Genomic DNA, 16,345 nt, shown 5'->3' on the forward strand with positions numbered 1-16,345 from the left:
GCAACAAGGGGCGGGACTTAAAAAAAGACCGAGAAACGCCCCCAAATCGCGTTCCGACCGGGAAAGAGTGATTGACAGCCAATCTCTTCCAATGGCTAGCCTCCATTTATGGAGCTAGCCAATGGAAGAAGGGGCGGGTTAAAGTCCCCCATACTGTTCTAACATTAGATTTCACCTGGGCGAACGCTGCTGCACAGCGGACGCCAGGCAAAACCTAAAAATGAGATATTCAGAGCTTTGTTGGAAGGTTTGGCACTCCGACATGAGATACGTTCCAGGTTACGCGTGAACCCTGAAGAGTAGTCAACTATTTTTTGTCTGACCCCTCTTTTTGTAACAAGCAAACAAACAAACAAACACACACACGCACACACACACAAACTTTGCACTCTTGTACTCCTTTGTTCGCTCTCTCGTTCTCTTTTTCTAACAAGTTTGCCCTAGTTATCTTTCTGTCTTTGTCTCGTTATTATTTTCGATCTATCCATCTTTTGCTTATTTTATCTTTTTCTCACTGCCTTCCGTCCCTCCTCCCTCGCTAACATTGCCACAGCTCTCTGTGTTGTATATTTGCTATGGTGCCTGTCTGGGGCTTCCAGTGAAAACATAGGGGGCAGATTTACAAGGACTGGCGCATCCCTGCAAATCAGCAGGGATGCGCCAGGTAAGATGCGTCATGCAAGTTTACCCTTGTGCCACCACAGATGCGCCGCATTTGCAATGTGGTGCTTTGTGGTGCAAGGATAAACAGATGCATGAAGCATCTGATGGCATAAAGGCGGCGCGTTGCTGGAGTCGTGTCGCAAGCTCGACGCAACTCCGGCAATTATCAGGAGCTGCCCATACCTAACATTCTGCGTCACGCCTTACGCCTGCTTCAAGCAGGCGCAGGCTTTTGACGCAGCGGCGTCGGAAAAGTGACTCAGTGAAAACTTGTAGATTTCACTGCGTCACTTTTCCGAGGCTTTTTCCGACAGAACGCCCACCCTGCGTACATTAAACCTGATGCAGGTTTAATGTGGCGCAGGGCTTTACAACAGGATGCATCTTCCTAGATTTGTCACGTTGTAAATACGGCATAACATGGCGCATAGTTTACGCCCCCGCTGCGTCACAGAAGTGACACAACGGCGGCGTAAATGTGTCGCAAGGGGCTTGTAAATCTGCCCCTTAATGCTTTCGGGGAATTATTGGCTTGGTTTACATTGAATGAAACCAGGAATCTAACACACCTGATTACAAGGATTTGTATTGGAAAAGCCCAGAACTAGAACAATGTTGCCATGACGACAGGGAATAAAATTGTAACATCAATTCTACCTATTATCACTCGATGTCTCTCTTTCACCCTTCTATTTTCCTAAAGATATTTACAAAATTGATACGTTGTAAAGACCTGAAAAGTTCTACCATTTTCACATGCTAAGAGCCCCAAACATTCTCCACCAGCATAACATGCTAATATATTTTCCACGTTATTCTTACGTCGTTGGCTCTATTGTCATTTCAGTGCTGCCAGAACTAGGATAATTGTAGGCTATGACATTTTTTGGTGTGTAACACTCACAAACATTAAGATATGTAAGTTTACCACAAATCTCTTTCCTTACTTACATTATATTTTCTTGCACTGAAACCCTATTGGTGTGCTGGGCTGTCTTGGTTCTGCGGTTGAGGCAAGAAGTAATGACTGCTAATAGGAAAGCATTAAGCATTAAGATGGAATGCAGAGCGTGTGGGTGTTTAGAATTTCAGCTTTAGGGGAGTGGTAATAAATTCAAGCGCATTATATGCTTGAATTCCATACAAAAGAGTTTCCCCAACAATTTGCTTTAGCCCGTGCATCTAGTACCTTACTACAATGAAAAGAAGCTCAAGGAGAGTGTTGAACAGCCAATCAGAATGGTCTGAGCACGGAGACCTTGTGATTGATTTATTGACTGGGCAAAAAAAAAGAAAGAAAAATAAGAACATCCTGTTGAAGAGAAGAGAAGAAAAAGAAAGGGTGAGAGAGAGAAAAAATGAAAATAAAGGATCCTTAAAAAGTTTGTTTACGGAGTCTGTTTTCCCTAAAGAAGTGATGTTCATAGTTCAGATTTTTGGCTTGACACTTTTGACTCTCGTAGCGCCACTTTTATAAGCTTTATTTTTTTATGTTTTTTAACACATTTTCTCTCATATCCCAGCTTTTCAACAGATATTAGCCCATAGCTCTTGTAGTGGTATCAAAGATGTGACCGACCTCATAGAATATACTTTCATCCACAGGCTCTAACTGTTACTTGATTAAGCAGTTGTTGATCGTTCTTTCTCTTAGTTTTTTACAGTGTGAACAGGACAATAAGAAATGGGGAAGGTCTCCTTTCGATCAGATAAGAAACAAGCATTTGCAATGCAATAGGTCTCGCAGTTGTGAGAGTCTGAGCTATTGGCATTGTAAATGGCAATGCCGTTTATTTACGTGTTGGTTTTCAAAACCTAAATAAAAGGCATTTACAATGCCAATAGCTTAAACTCTCGCAAATGCGAGACCTATTGCATTGCAAATGCTTGTTGAAGTACTGTGTTTGTTGTTTTTTTTGCTCATAATTCTCAGCGCTGCTGTGCAGATACTGTAAAGCTACTACATCGCAACTTCCGATGCCGCCTCGTCGCTCCTTCATAAACAGTATCCATGTCACGGCGACGTTCAAACACAATGTTGTCCTAGCAGCAGATGCATAGAAGGCTACATACGCTGAATATTGCGATGAGTTCCACCATTCCGCTGCGTCGCAATGACATCTGAACACGAAGCCGGCCACATATGCTCCATTTGCGTTTCCACCCCTCCTATCCGCTTCCTAAACACACGTCATTGACGACATATACAGCAAGACAGTTTGAGGCAGTGAGTGCGCGTTTAAGAATTCCTCTCCCACATGTCATGCAATGAAGTTCAGAGTGCAGAGATAAGAGTTCTTTTTGTGTGTAACTCCATGAGCGCGAGGGAAGACATAGCAGTTGATTAGGCCCAAACACGCAATACCCTAAAATCGGCCAAGGATATCTCCAGTCACAATCTCTCCACACACAATGTACAGTACCTTAAGCCTTAGAAATACCCTAATTGTTCAATTGCTGTAATGTTGAGACGTTTCCTTCCCTTTAATCAGACCTTTGTTTTTTTTCTGAAGTTTGATTTTGAGTGTTTTACGTCCATAGGGACCACCCAAACAAGGTGGATTCTTCCTTAATCGTCGCCAATGTTGAAAACCACCACACACAGTAGCACATCCTTAAATATATTTTTTTACGTTAGAGGATTAATGGAAACGTCCCATCCACAGAGGCAGGCAACTGAGTTTCTGTGTTGTATCTCCCATCAACATTCCACAATTACATTCTTAGTTCCATAATCTAACAGGAGAACTCCACCGCATCATGCCAGAGAATACCACATGCAATTATTCCAATACTCACTCCATGTAGTTCCAAAAACCGGGACATTTATTTAAAATTGCTTAAAGTGTTTGAACACCGGCACAGACTTCTCAAAACCGGGACTTCCTGGGGAAATTCGGGATGTCTGGGGACCACAGGCAGTAAGTAATTTATTAATCAGTAATTCTCACTGTATTTATGGTGGATCCGCGATAGCAGGCATGCGTTGCCGGACCACTGACATACCCGTGGGTGTGAGAAAGGAAGAAGCACAAAGAAGATATGCGGGGAGGGAGCACGCACCTCGAATTGAAACAGAGGCAGAGCATAGCACACCAGCCACGTCATTGTGCAGGGCGTGAAACTCCATCCACGTCATCGCACAATGTTGCAGATAGCGCAAATTTTGCACGGCAACCACTCTGCTACAAAGAAGTGCAGCAGACGCGCAGCAGACGCGCAGCACCAATCCCATAATGCAGGTGTTGCTCTTGAAGAAGGGGCACTGATTAGGTCCCAAATCGGATCCACAAGTGTGTGGTCGGACTTCAATAATTTGAGTTCGATTAATCATATGTTCCAGGGGCAAATAACTTACTTGCCGATTGCTTTTCCAGGATGACTCACATACATGATGCCTGTGGCCCTGAAGGCGAAGAGCGAAGAGTACTTTGGTGGAGAAGTGCATGAAGAAGAGTTGAACGTTGATTTAACCACTGATGTCATAGTACAAGAAGAAACGCGTGCACCTCGTGCGGTAGCAGGGGAGGGGGCCTGCGCGATTCCCTTGCGGGAGCATGGGACCAAATAGAGCCACCATATGGCACGACGCGCTCCCGGAAGGAAATCACCAGACGTGCACGCATTGCCATTGCAAGCAATGCAATGCGTGCAGGTTTTTGCCCCCAAAGCTGTACCGATGGCATTAAGTCTCTCTCCTATGCAGCGCATGCGCGCTGCATAGGCGAGACCTAAAGAAGCACCCTCTGTATGTTGATTTTAGATCTGGCAAAATGGGAAAAGACAACCTCTACAAGAGTTCAATATCCCATGTGACCTCTATTTATTCTATGCTAGCTGTAAGTGCTCAATGGCATGACCAAAAAACAACTTCAAGGCATGACATTTTTTATTTATATATTTATTTTATTTTTTATTTATTTAAACCATACTGGATATATTCTACCATACTTATCACTTTACATGTTCAGAACATTATTTGCCATTGTTGTCATATGGATTTCAATGTTATGTTGTCAAAAACAAAGTTTTTACAAAACATGAAGATAAGATTATTTCATACATTTAAACTATGCTTCACATACAAACACTGCACAGTGTACATGTCATTTGTATTCAAAATGTTAACTTTTTCGAACCCCCATATCACAATCCCCTCTCTTATTCATACATAAAGCAGGCACATCCTCTCATGTACACCACTCATTCCATTCCCAGCCTCATATAACATACACTTCAAATTATAATGAGGAAAGGTCTCCAGTTTATGCCGTTTTGGTTTTGTGGATTTGGATCTCTCACACAAGACAGTTAAAGCATGCTTCGTGAGTAACATAAGTTTCCCACACATATTTTACTTATGTCAAACTGACCATTGAATAAAATGTTTTGTATGGTACAGTTTCTGACATTGTTAATTCACATTTCTTTTTGACACCCTTGCCACAAAGAACCAGCTCCGCAGTAATCTGGCGTTGTAGCACACCAGGGAGGCACTCGGCTTCTCCTGGTGGGCCCGATGATGAAGCATGTCACCACCCAGGGTGTTGGGTGAGGGCTTCCTGAAAAATCCCCACTGATTTCCAATGAGACTTATTCAGGGGGATTCTTTCTTCTCTGTGTCTGGTGCTTATACACTGTTTTCACGACACTCTTTTGTTGTTTTACAAGACTGACCAGGGGGACCAAGAGTGCCCTTTACCCTCTCTCTCAATTTGTTATTACTCATCATTTCTTCACCACAAACTACCAGATCATGGGTATATATTGTATGTTCTATCATTCTTACATGTGCTCCCACATAGGTTGTTCCCTTATATCCTAACTTTCTTGTCGAGTGAGTAAACAAGTTCACCCAGGGGTAGCGTTTTGATATAGAAACAAGTCACGTTGGGTCATATTATCAAGAACGGCGTTACAAATTATCGCTGGTTTAGCGTCAGAAAACTGCTGCTAAAGCAGCGATAATGGGCTTGATAATATGCCCTTGAGAATTCCAATAGAAGTCCATGTTCTGGTGTGAACATGGGCTTCTATTGGAATTCTCCAGGGCATATTATCAAGCTCATTATCGCCGCTTTAGCGGCAGTTTTCTGCCACTAAACCGGCGATACATTTAACGCTGTCCTTAATAATATGCACCGTAGAGAGTGATTCAAAGTGAGAAGATTTTAGGTGCAATGAGTCTCCGCACAAATGTTTGACTCACTTCAGGAGCATGCCTGATGCTTCCATTGACAAAAGAGCGAGAACTTGGCTTCGCTCCACGAAACGCGTCTGACTCAGTGATGTGAGAGGTCAAGCCCCACGACTATGTGCCTCCTTGCGCGTCTGTTAGTTTGACAGAAGTCTAGAAACTTCACGGAAGCGTGAGGAAACTCACGTTCCCGCCTACCCATGAGCCGAGCCCCAGCTCTGCATCAAATACCAGCACAGTACGTGAGAAAAGGCATGCCTGAACTCGCAGCATTCGGGGCATCAAGGACATGCGAAATAAGGGTATTTGATCTATGCAGCCGCACTCACAAAAAGGACCAGCAGGGGAGCAGAGCTCAAAGTAGGTCTTAAGCAGGGATGGACCTTTGACGAAGTAAGTGACTGACTCTCTTACATTGAGGCACCTGGGATACAAGAACGCCTCGTGTAAAATTCTCATTGACTGACTAGAAAGGCTTTTTTTCCGCACAAAATCCTGGCATTATGTTTTCCCTACCTAGAGTGTGTGACTACAAGGCCTCCCCCTCATGCCCCCATTGGGAGCTGACACCCTGTTAAAGTGGAGTGACTGCCTTTTACCATCTATGATTGACTTTGTCTATACAACTAGAATGATTTGTATATATGTGACACTATGTAGCAGCACTAATTGCAAATGACAAGTGTGAATAAATTAATGCATGTATGTTCATCCCATAGTACTTATGGTGTTTAGAACAAGTGTGTTTGAGTGTCACTGGTATAAACCTCTTGTGGCCACTTGATCAGAGCATTGTCAGAGCATTGTCTATTTCTGGTGTACCCAATACAATACCAGGCACCTCCACTGTTTCTCTCCAGGAGGACAGCACTGTGAAGTTTCACAGCTCAGAATGCCCCTGTTTGGTTTTACAGCACATCTATTACAATTTGTATTCTGTGCTTGTTTTTGTCTTCTTTCTCCTACAGGTAATTCCTTCTAAAAAACAGCTGCAAGTATTAGACGTGTTCTAAGAAAATTCTTCAAAGTGACACATGCAAATTGCATGCCCTCTGTGCACTCACGTCTTTGGGGGAAGTGACTTCATCGCATCGCTTTCACCCTGACGAAAGCCCAGTACCGCTGTTAGGCCAGTAGAATGGCTGAGACATGTTGGTGTCTAGCTTAGGGTCATAGAACCATTACATCCTCTAGCGCTAATATAGTATTTTTAACCCTCCCTCCCACTCCACGAATAAAGGATACTTTAGGAGTGGGAGAGGAATTTTATCTTTAACGTTACACCCCCATACACCTTTTTTTCATAAGTTCTCCATGAAACATGGTTGAGCCCATCCCGCCCTTTAGGAGTTGGGGTGAGCCCGATGATGAAGCATGATACTCTTTGAGTGAGTGAGGGCTATATTAAGAAAAGGGTCTCTTTCCCTTCTCACCCACAATAGTGAGTTGGTTATTGGTTGACGTAGGAACTCTTGGTGTTGTGTTTACTCAAGAGAAAACCAACCCCCTCCCCCTTCCTTTTGTTCTTGAAGGAACCACTCCGGTTGCAGAAGGGATACTTGTTTTCATTTTGGATATACTGAACCGGGAGGATGTGTCCCTTCCTACCTCTTTTGTGAGGACCTCACTACCCTTCCAGGGCCCTTTCAGGGTCCCTAACCTTGTGCAACATACTACCTACATCATCCTGTCGCAAGGTATCCAACCTGTGTCTCACGTTATGGCCACATCCTGCACATCAAATGGTATAGAAAACTATATTTATTCTATAGAATTTCTGGTGTTTCAAATGGAGTGTATCCAACACTAAGGAAGGGTATCCTCTAATATGGACTGAACTATCATAGTGCTTAGGTTTATGAAGGCCGGTGCATCTCTATGGTTCAGTTTCTCCCAGAGCGTCCATATTAGAGGCTCCATACTGACATCATTACCGTTTACATCAGGTGCCACCGATAGATACAAGGCATGCCTATGATCACCGCTGTTTTTCCCCTACAGAATACCCTCTCTTGAAGACCAGAAACTCTAGTGGTCCGTGGTGGAGAAAACATATTGCACTCTTTTCCACCCAAAATACAAACACTACTGGTGGAACACTTTTTTTCTTGCTTTCCAGGAGCTAAAATTTGTCTTTGGGATTAAAATGCTGTGCCGGGGGTAAATAATTATGGTTGTGGGGAGAAGGGAATAATTCCAGTAAAAACAATTGAGAGAATTACATGGAAAGAAACAACAAATGTGTAGCCAGAACACTTTGCTTTCTGTAGCTGAGTGTTTTGTGACCACACCTGACCTACACTTGAGGTAGTGGAAGCTAGTCTATTTTTAATTTAAGAGTCAGAGTTGAAAACCCCAGTATTAAATTTCAGGTGTGTTGGAACTCCTTATTTCTGTTGGTGAGGAATGCCATTGGTAAGGGATAGACTAGATTTATGGCTGGTAGTAATGAATAACTAGCCAGTAGTAATTTTACCAAGTCAGCAACCCTACAGAGTGTATTTCATAGGCATAATATATTTTCCAAAGTCCTAATTCTCGAAAACAACCACTGCCCCAGGGATGCCTCCTGGTGACCCTATGAACTTGGCCCCCCACCAACTCTTGTAGACCATTCCAAGAAGCTAAGATCATCCTGGACACCAACCTCTCCATGGCCAGACACATCAATGCTGTCTGCTTATCAAGCTTCCACATCCTGCGAATGCTATGGAAGATTTTCAAGTGGATCCCACTGAACCCCAGATGAACAGTCACCCAGGCACTTATAACAAGTAGACTTGGTTACGGACACACTCTCTACATCAAAATCCCAGCCCATGTCTTGCACTGACTCCAAACCACCCAGAACACCACTGCCAGACTCATCCTGAACATCCCACAAAATAACCACATCTCTCCACACCGCATCATTCTCCACTGTCCCTCAGTTCAGGAAAGATGTAAGTTCATTCAACTACTCACCCAAGCCTACAAAACTCTCCACAACACCAGTCCAGCTTATCTCAACCACTGCCTCAACTTCAACCAACCCACCAGACTCCTTTGAACTGCATCCCAGACAAGAGCACTTCTGCCTCGCATCAAGAACACCAAAAGCGGCGGATGCTCCTTCTCATACCTTGCAGCCAAGACCTGGAACAATCTCCCAAAACAACTCAGAACCTCCTCCTCCATCATGGACATCCGAAGGAACCTCAAAACATGACTCTTCCAGATGAAACAGGCATGATCTCCTCCTCCCCCCCACAAACTGCCCAACTCAGCGCCTCAATACCCTCATGGGTGGTTAGCCACGCTGTACAAATTCACATAACATAAAATAAGATTTACTTTCTGTAAAGGCAGGTATCTGCCATTTACCAGCAGTGGAATGGTTACCAATCTTCCTCATTGAGGTCTTCCATCTTCAAATAGAGGCTTGCCGGTCTTGGCAGGGCCAATTAGAACATTTGAGATTGGATGGTGAGGTGGGGGTGCCTGTAAACTTGAATTTGGAGAAAAAGACTGCATTTTCAGAGTTTAATTTTTTTCTCCTGTCTATCTCCTGTTGTGAGGAGTTGTGGCGGCAGGTAGCAATGGTATGTAGACCTGCACACACTTCTGTTCACATACTCTAATTTGTGTGCTAATTTTAGATGGTTTGGCAGAACTTGGAAGAATGTCAATCCCTTCTCCATCAGCAGGCCTGTCAGCAGCTAACTGATGGTTGATTAGGGGTGGGAGAGGGACAATGGTACGAACCCCAGATTCAAAATGTGACTCTTTGCTCGGTTTTCCAAGGGTACCAGTTGCTAAGTGCTATAAATTGAAAGGGAGAATGAAAAAAGAAAATTAATTTAGCTTCATAGAGAAAGTAACTTCACTGCTAAAAAACTAAATTCTCAGGAATAAACAGGTGGATATCTGTAGTGTAGGCCATGGGGCCTGGTGCAAGCATGGAAACTGGCCCCTTTGACTGCTTTTGGGATAGCAAAATACAGTAATATCTAGGGTTCAATGGCCCCCTCAGGGTTCTGCAATTGGAAAATACTGGCACCCGACCAGGAGCGAATGAATGAAACTCACCAAAAATAGCAGGTTTGCTCAGAAACAGAGTGAAATGTATTTATTGGTACCAAAAGCATGCATCATTGTTCATTAGCAAGGAAGTAGTCAGGTCTCCCGCCTTAGGGGCTCTCAGACCGCTTCTTCCCAGAGTGTCTGGTTTCTGGGTGCTATATAGTTTAGTAATGCCATGTCAGCGGACCTAGAATAAGACACCAAGCCAAATATGGCTAACATGGATGTGCAATGTCTGCACCATGCAAATTATAAACAGGCAGATATGGGCAGACCAGAAAGGCTGGCTCGGCATTGTGTAAACTACGTGCTTTTTTTTCTATTTAGAACAAATGGCACTGGAGTGTGCTTTTGCTTACCACATGTTATTTGCCGTAGGCCAAAATAGAAGCAAATCTGCTGAAAAGGGATATCTTCCCTGTTCAATCAAATACAGTCCTGTTTATTTATATATTTGTATTATTACTGCAAGGGCTATAGACTAAATGTAAATGTTTGCACCATGCACATTATAAACAGTCAGATATGAGCAGACCAGAAAGGCTGGCTCGGCATTGTGTAAGCAAATTGCACAACCAGATTAAGAAATATCTTGTAGTCAGGACAGGCAAAGGGACCTCTAAGGGGGTACAGAATAGCTTTTTGAAGCTTGTCCCGTCAAGGTCAGATAGGAAGCACTTTGGAGCTCCAGACCTCATGTTAATGTGATGTCATGCAAGTTGAGTGAAGTTCAACATTTTCCAGCATTTTTGCACAATTACATCTGTGAATAAATATCTGTCAAAAATATTTTGTGGAGATTGGGTTTGCATGTTTTTCGGTGGAACACTTGATCTGTACATGCTACAACAAAGCCGACCCTTTCCTGGATTTTTCAGAAAACTAATTGGTAGCAAAGACCCGGACGACAATCAGCCAAAACTAGTCTGCCACTTTAAAGACTATGAATCAAACTTATGGCTAGGAACAATCCAAAATTGAAGCTCAGATTAGTTTGCAAAACAAGCACATTTCTCGGTTCCCTGTAGAGTTTACTTTGGTAATATTGGCCACTAGGACATTTTTCAGTCGATTTTTGATCATTTCAATTATCTCTCAGAAATGTGCATTAATCTCCAGGCAAAGAGAAGGAGAACAAACGCAAGGGAAAAAAAGAGGACAATTGCATCGTAATAACCAGAGTCAAGGAGAAAGGACAGACCAGCAGTTATCACCATGGGCCGGATACGCTGCTAGCACTGAGATGCTAGCATACTGTAGTGACATCCGAGGTGAGTAGAGGCGGTGGGTGAGCTGTAGTAACGGGCATGATGAGTCTTTTCCGGAGCACTGGAATTTTTGTATACACCCAGTGAACGATCTCTTAAACGACCATAGCCAACTGATGGGAGGCACATGTGCGCGGTTGGGGGTCCAAGCTTACTAAAAGGCCTAGTATGGCACTTTGTAGACTGCTTTTATCAAGACACACGGACTTACAAGCGTTGTTTGTGAGGAGAAAATGTTTTTGTTCAGCTGCTCCATGATCTAAGTTTCTACACTATGTTCAATGAACACAAGTAACAGATGCCAATTTGGTTCAACCGTAAGAGTAAAATTTCCTTTTTCTGGTTAAGGTTCCTTATTGAATTGCATAGGAACAATATTATGTTATACCATCTTCAATACAAGCTGTATTATTTACAAAGCCATCATGATCCGCACTCCCGCTGATCTTGCACCCAAGCCCACCTTCTCTGATGGTTCCGGGCACACCCCTCAGTATCTAATATCTAATCAGGATACCATCAGACTGCAGACTGAGAAGAGTAAACATGTTAAATAACAAGGAAGCAGGCCTTTTCCATCTATGCACCCAGAATCTTGAACAACATCTCTATATCTAGCAGGAAACCCACAACATTGCTCCATTTTAGGAATGAGTTGAAGATGCATCTCTTTTGAAGGCCTCTATATCAGAATGTATTAACAGTCCACAAACCAGCTGCCTCTCCTAGCATTTGTTGACCTTATGCTTGCCTTTGTTTCTGTGCAGAGCTCCGCTGCTCTTTGGCAAGGTTTGCACTATAGAAGTACCACATACATGTAGACAAAGTTATGTTACTTGCTTTGCAATTTTCCTTCCCACTACAAGGGGGTGGTTAATTATGCTGTATGTTTTTCAAATGGTAAGTTTTAACTTTTACTCTTTTCATTTTTTTGGTTCTCTTCCCTCCTTATATATTGTCTCATACTATGCTTTTAATTCAATGATAGATACATCCAGTGCTTAATTTGAGCTGGTGGGGCCCAACCAGCACTCATTTTTGGGGACCCGCACTTATTTTGAAGCATCAGACAATTCCTTAGAGCAAGAGAGGAAAAGCATGCAGAGCAGCAAGATGGAGGAAGAGAAAAATGAAAAAACCTTCACAAATAAAGAAAGCAGAAACCTAAAAGAGCGATATAAAGGGTCAAGGAGTAGCTGGAAGTGGATTAAAGAGGTATAAGGTTGTTCCCTATTATTGGTGCATCATAAAGGAATTCCAACCTGCTCTAGTAGGGCTCTCAGACGGCCTATCAGCGCTGCGCTTACTCTCTGCTCCAGCAAGGATCAGACAGCACAGCTTTGGGAGACTTCTCTCGTTATATTTTTGATGTCACTCATAACCGCTCAGTGAAAAACATCCAATTTTTCACTGTTACCCATCTATAATGCAATACTTTGTTATTTAAACACAAGCCTAATAACTTATTGTTTCAAAAGAAAAGAAAAAAGAGCACAGTTACGTGTAAGGCAAGTCATGAAACACCTTCCCCTGATTTAAGGAATAGTACAGAGGGAGATGCTCAGTGTGAGAAGTTGGCCTGGCATATTGTGTCCACTATTCTAGTGGGCACCTTGCACCAGTCGAAACTGCCCTTATTGAGGGTAGGTTTGAAGACAACCTATATAGAAAGCTATCCTAGTGGTAGGAATGTAAAACAGCATGTTTTACCAGTCTATAATCTCATGAATGACCAAATGAAAGGAGAACCAGACCAGCTATATATATATATATATATATATATATATATATATAAAATATATGTATTTATTCTGAACACATCCCTCTAGTCTCTTTATGAGGCTAGAGGCAAAAGTACAATCAGTAAACTTATTTAGCACACAGTAAATTATCACAATATATGGTTAGCCCTAGGGGCGTACCAAACCATATACTAAGAAAGTGGTATAAGAACCACGATTGACATAGATACAAGGCCTAGAGCCTTTAGAACCGCTGGGGCCACCAGGAACCACCCAAGGTAGTGACACAGGGGATCCAGGGGGATGCATGCAGTATCTAAACACAGCCACAAATTACCATTAACTTCTATGGAGAAAGTCACGGTTGGAAAATTACAGATTAAGGACACTTAGAAGAGGACTTGGAGCAAACCCCTTCAGAACTAGGAGGTTTTAGAGTCAATACCCACTGGAGCACCGGAGTACTTGAGTTACCTCACCCAGGGAAGCCGGGTGCATAGGTGTCTTTTGGTGTAGGGTTTCGTCGTCATTTTCAGTGGTGATCTGCCTGAAAGTGCTGCTGGCGACCAAGTCAAAAGTGTCCGGGTGGATCCAAGTTCTGAAGAACCTGAAAGTAGAGGGGACAGAGTCTGGGTCACTGGCCAGGGACCAGGAAGGCGATGAGAAGATGCCAACCGATGTTGGGTGATTTCAGGTGACGAATGTGAAGCTTGACTCTTCAGCCGCGAGGACCAGGAAATGTCGAATACAACCAGGAGCTGGATTCAAGCTGTACCACAAAGGATGTCGAGTGCTGCAGTGTCGGTTTCGGATTGGACCCAACAAGCCTTGGCAACAAGAGCCCACGCAGAAAGCAAAGATTGGCTTTGGGGCAGACAAGCAAGGTCTGAGGGATTCACCATGTGGAAGTGAGTCAGGACACGTCTGGAGCAACCAGGAAAGCCCAAGAAACCGAAGAGTTACCTTTGTGGGGACCCACCAGTCGATGGTCGAGGGATCGTGAAGGAGCCGTCGAGCAGAAATGCTAGAAGCGGGCCCACAGAACACTTTTGGAGTGTAGGCCCACAATCTTCAGTGCAAATGGTGCTCGGGGCTTGGACTACAAGTAGCCCAATGCGCAACTTCGGGAAAACTCTGGAAGTTGATGCACTTGCAAATGTGTACGCTGTCCAGGAGTTCCGGTCCCACATCACTCGCGAGGGCTGCAGGTCTCAGCTTTGCTGGGATCTCGTGACTGCCTCTAAGAAGTATGGAAGTCCATGTCCTGAGTCGCAAATCTGTCGGGATCCGGCAGGAGCCCTGGAAGTGCAGTCCAGCAAGATGCTTTTTTGGTGCCTATTTGAACAGGGGAGTCACTCCTTGACCCCAAGGGAGATTCTTCTGTCTTCTAGTTGAAATAGAATGTCGAAGTTCCAGGATATATGTTGCAGAGTTTTGTCCAGGTGTAATCTGAAGTCCTAAGGACTGGGTTCCTATATTTATACTAAGTTAGGGGGTTGGACATACTCTGGGGACTCACCTATGGGAGGATCTATGGTGGGGGGTGGCTACACCCCTTTCCCTTTGTCCAGTTTCTCGCCAGAGCAGGGGCTAAGTGCCCCTGCAACCGGTTTGAATTGGGATATGCACAGGGACACCAAGTGTGCCCCCAGCACTGTCTTAAAAGCATTCTATGAATGCACCCACCCAGCCCAAATACACTAAAGCCTGTCTGGGAGGTGGTCACACCTCCCGGTGATAGGAAACCTATTGTCCAGGCCTCCCCTGCCAGAGGTTCGTCCCGCAGCAGGAGGCCAGACTCATGTCTGTGGCTGCAGCATCCATTTTGTGATGCTGGGGCTCTTTTAAACTATTACCAGTTAGGTCAGTGTGTACATGTCTCTCCCTCTAGAAGGGGGGGGGGGGTTTGTAGGATTCCAAAGTGTTTGGCACCAAACACGACATGTTTCCATGCAGCCATTCCAAAGTTAGCATTAACCGCAAGGTTATTATGCACTTAAGAGTATATGGTCTGGCTGCATCACAAAACAGCTACAGGGAAGTGATTCCGAAAGCTGCAGAGGGATCCTGCTCATGCATGGGCACCCTCTCACACAAAACCAAGCACTCTGCCTTCATGAATGATAAGGCCTGCCATAGGAGTGACTTATTGGTTTATATGTGTCAGTGATTAATCTAGATATAGGTAATCTATATCTTAGTAAGGGGTGCATGCACCACCTTACCCAGGCTGCAGTAGCAGACCTGTGGTGCCATTTTGGAAGGCTGCCCAGGGGTGGCATAATACATGCTTAAGCCCCTGGTAGGCCGCTGGGGTACCTATGCCCTTAGTACCTAAGGTACCATATACTAGGGACTCACAAGGGTAGCCCAGTAACGAATCTGGAGTGTACCAAATGTACATGCAATCAATTTAGAGAGTAAGCAGCTAGGCTGGGGTCCTGGTTAGCAGGGCCCCAGCCATACTAAAGTAAAAAAACAGTGAAACACCAGCAAAAAGTGGGGGTAACCATAGTAAGCAGATACTACTCTCCTACACAACTCCTACACTCAGCATCTCAATGATGGCGATTACATCGAATAACTAAAAAAAAGTTGACTCTGGTTTCCTGCAGATCATCAGACAGGGGACTGCAAAGTGCAGATCAGCTGCAGCAGTGCCGGAAAACAGGCCTCTGCAGCCCCTGTGGCGCCAGCGGCTCCCAAACCACCACGGGCCCAAAACCTTCAGGAGGCCCCATTTAAGCGCATGGCCAGTTAGACATGGGAGAATCAGTGGCCCCTCATCCAGTGCTTGATTTGTAAACATATAAGTGACAGGGTTATGGTCAAGATGCCACCACAGCTTGCACCACCCATTGTCCCTGCCATGCTGCCAATGATAGTAACAACACAACTACTAAACATCACACTCCTACAAGTGTGACAATTCAGACTATTTCAGGCCCCCAAGCTACCAGAATAGCTTGGGCGACAGGTAATAATCCCTTTCAATGTATATTGGATGAATAATCAACTGTGGTGCCGATTTCTAAATTAGCCAGACAGCGTCGCCTCGGAGTAGACTGTCACAAGCCCCAATGTTCACAATTAAGTGAAGATACAAAGCACCGGAAACCACCAGCTCAAATTAAGCACTGCCCTCATCACATTTAAAGGAGGTCGCATTATTTTGCATTCCACCACTTGGCTTCAGACACAATCAGAAGAAAATCACCTGTTTTGATTTTGCACATTCAACTTTGGCTCTTAAAGCTGAGGTCAGGAGGAGAGAACGTAGCACATTGGATGCTTGGCCAACGTTTATTTTGCTGAGCCTAAGCCATGCTTGAGCTTGCTTGGCTTGCCACCTCTGAAAGGCCCACTATTGGCTGTTGTCTACAAGTAACACTCTCTTCCTGTAGTCTCTGGTA

General features: G+C 44.2%; 1 protein-coding gene across 1 annotated transcript in view; it reads left to right on the forward strand.

The window, feature by feature from the left end:
• The window catches only part of LOC144807826 (cytosolic carboxypeptidase 6-like), an 821,625-nt gene that overhangs the window by 607,134 nt on the left and 198,146 nt on the right, over positions 1 to 16,345 (forward strand). The window lies entirely within an intron of this gene.

Source organism: Lissotriton helveticus, chromosome 1_2 (assembly GCF_964261635.1).
Source record: "Lissotriton helveticus chromosome 1_2, aLisHel1.1, whole genome shotgun sequence".
In the NCBI taxonomy this organism is placed as follows: domain Eukaryota; kingdom Metazoa; phylum Chordata; class Amphibia; order Caudata; family Salamandridae; genus Lissotriton; species Lissotriton helveticus.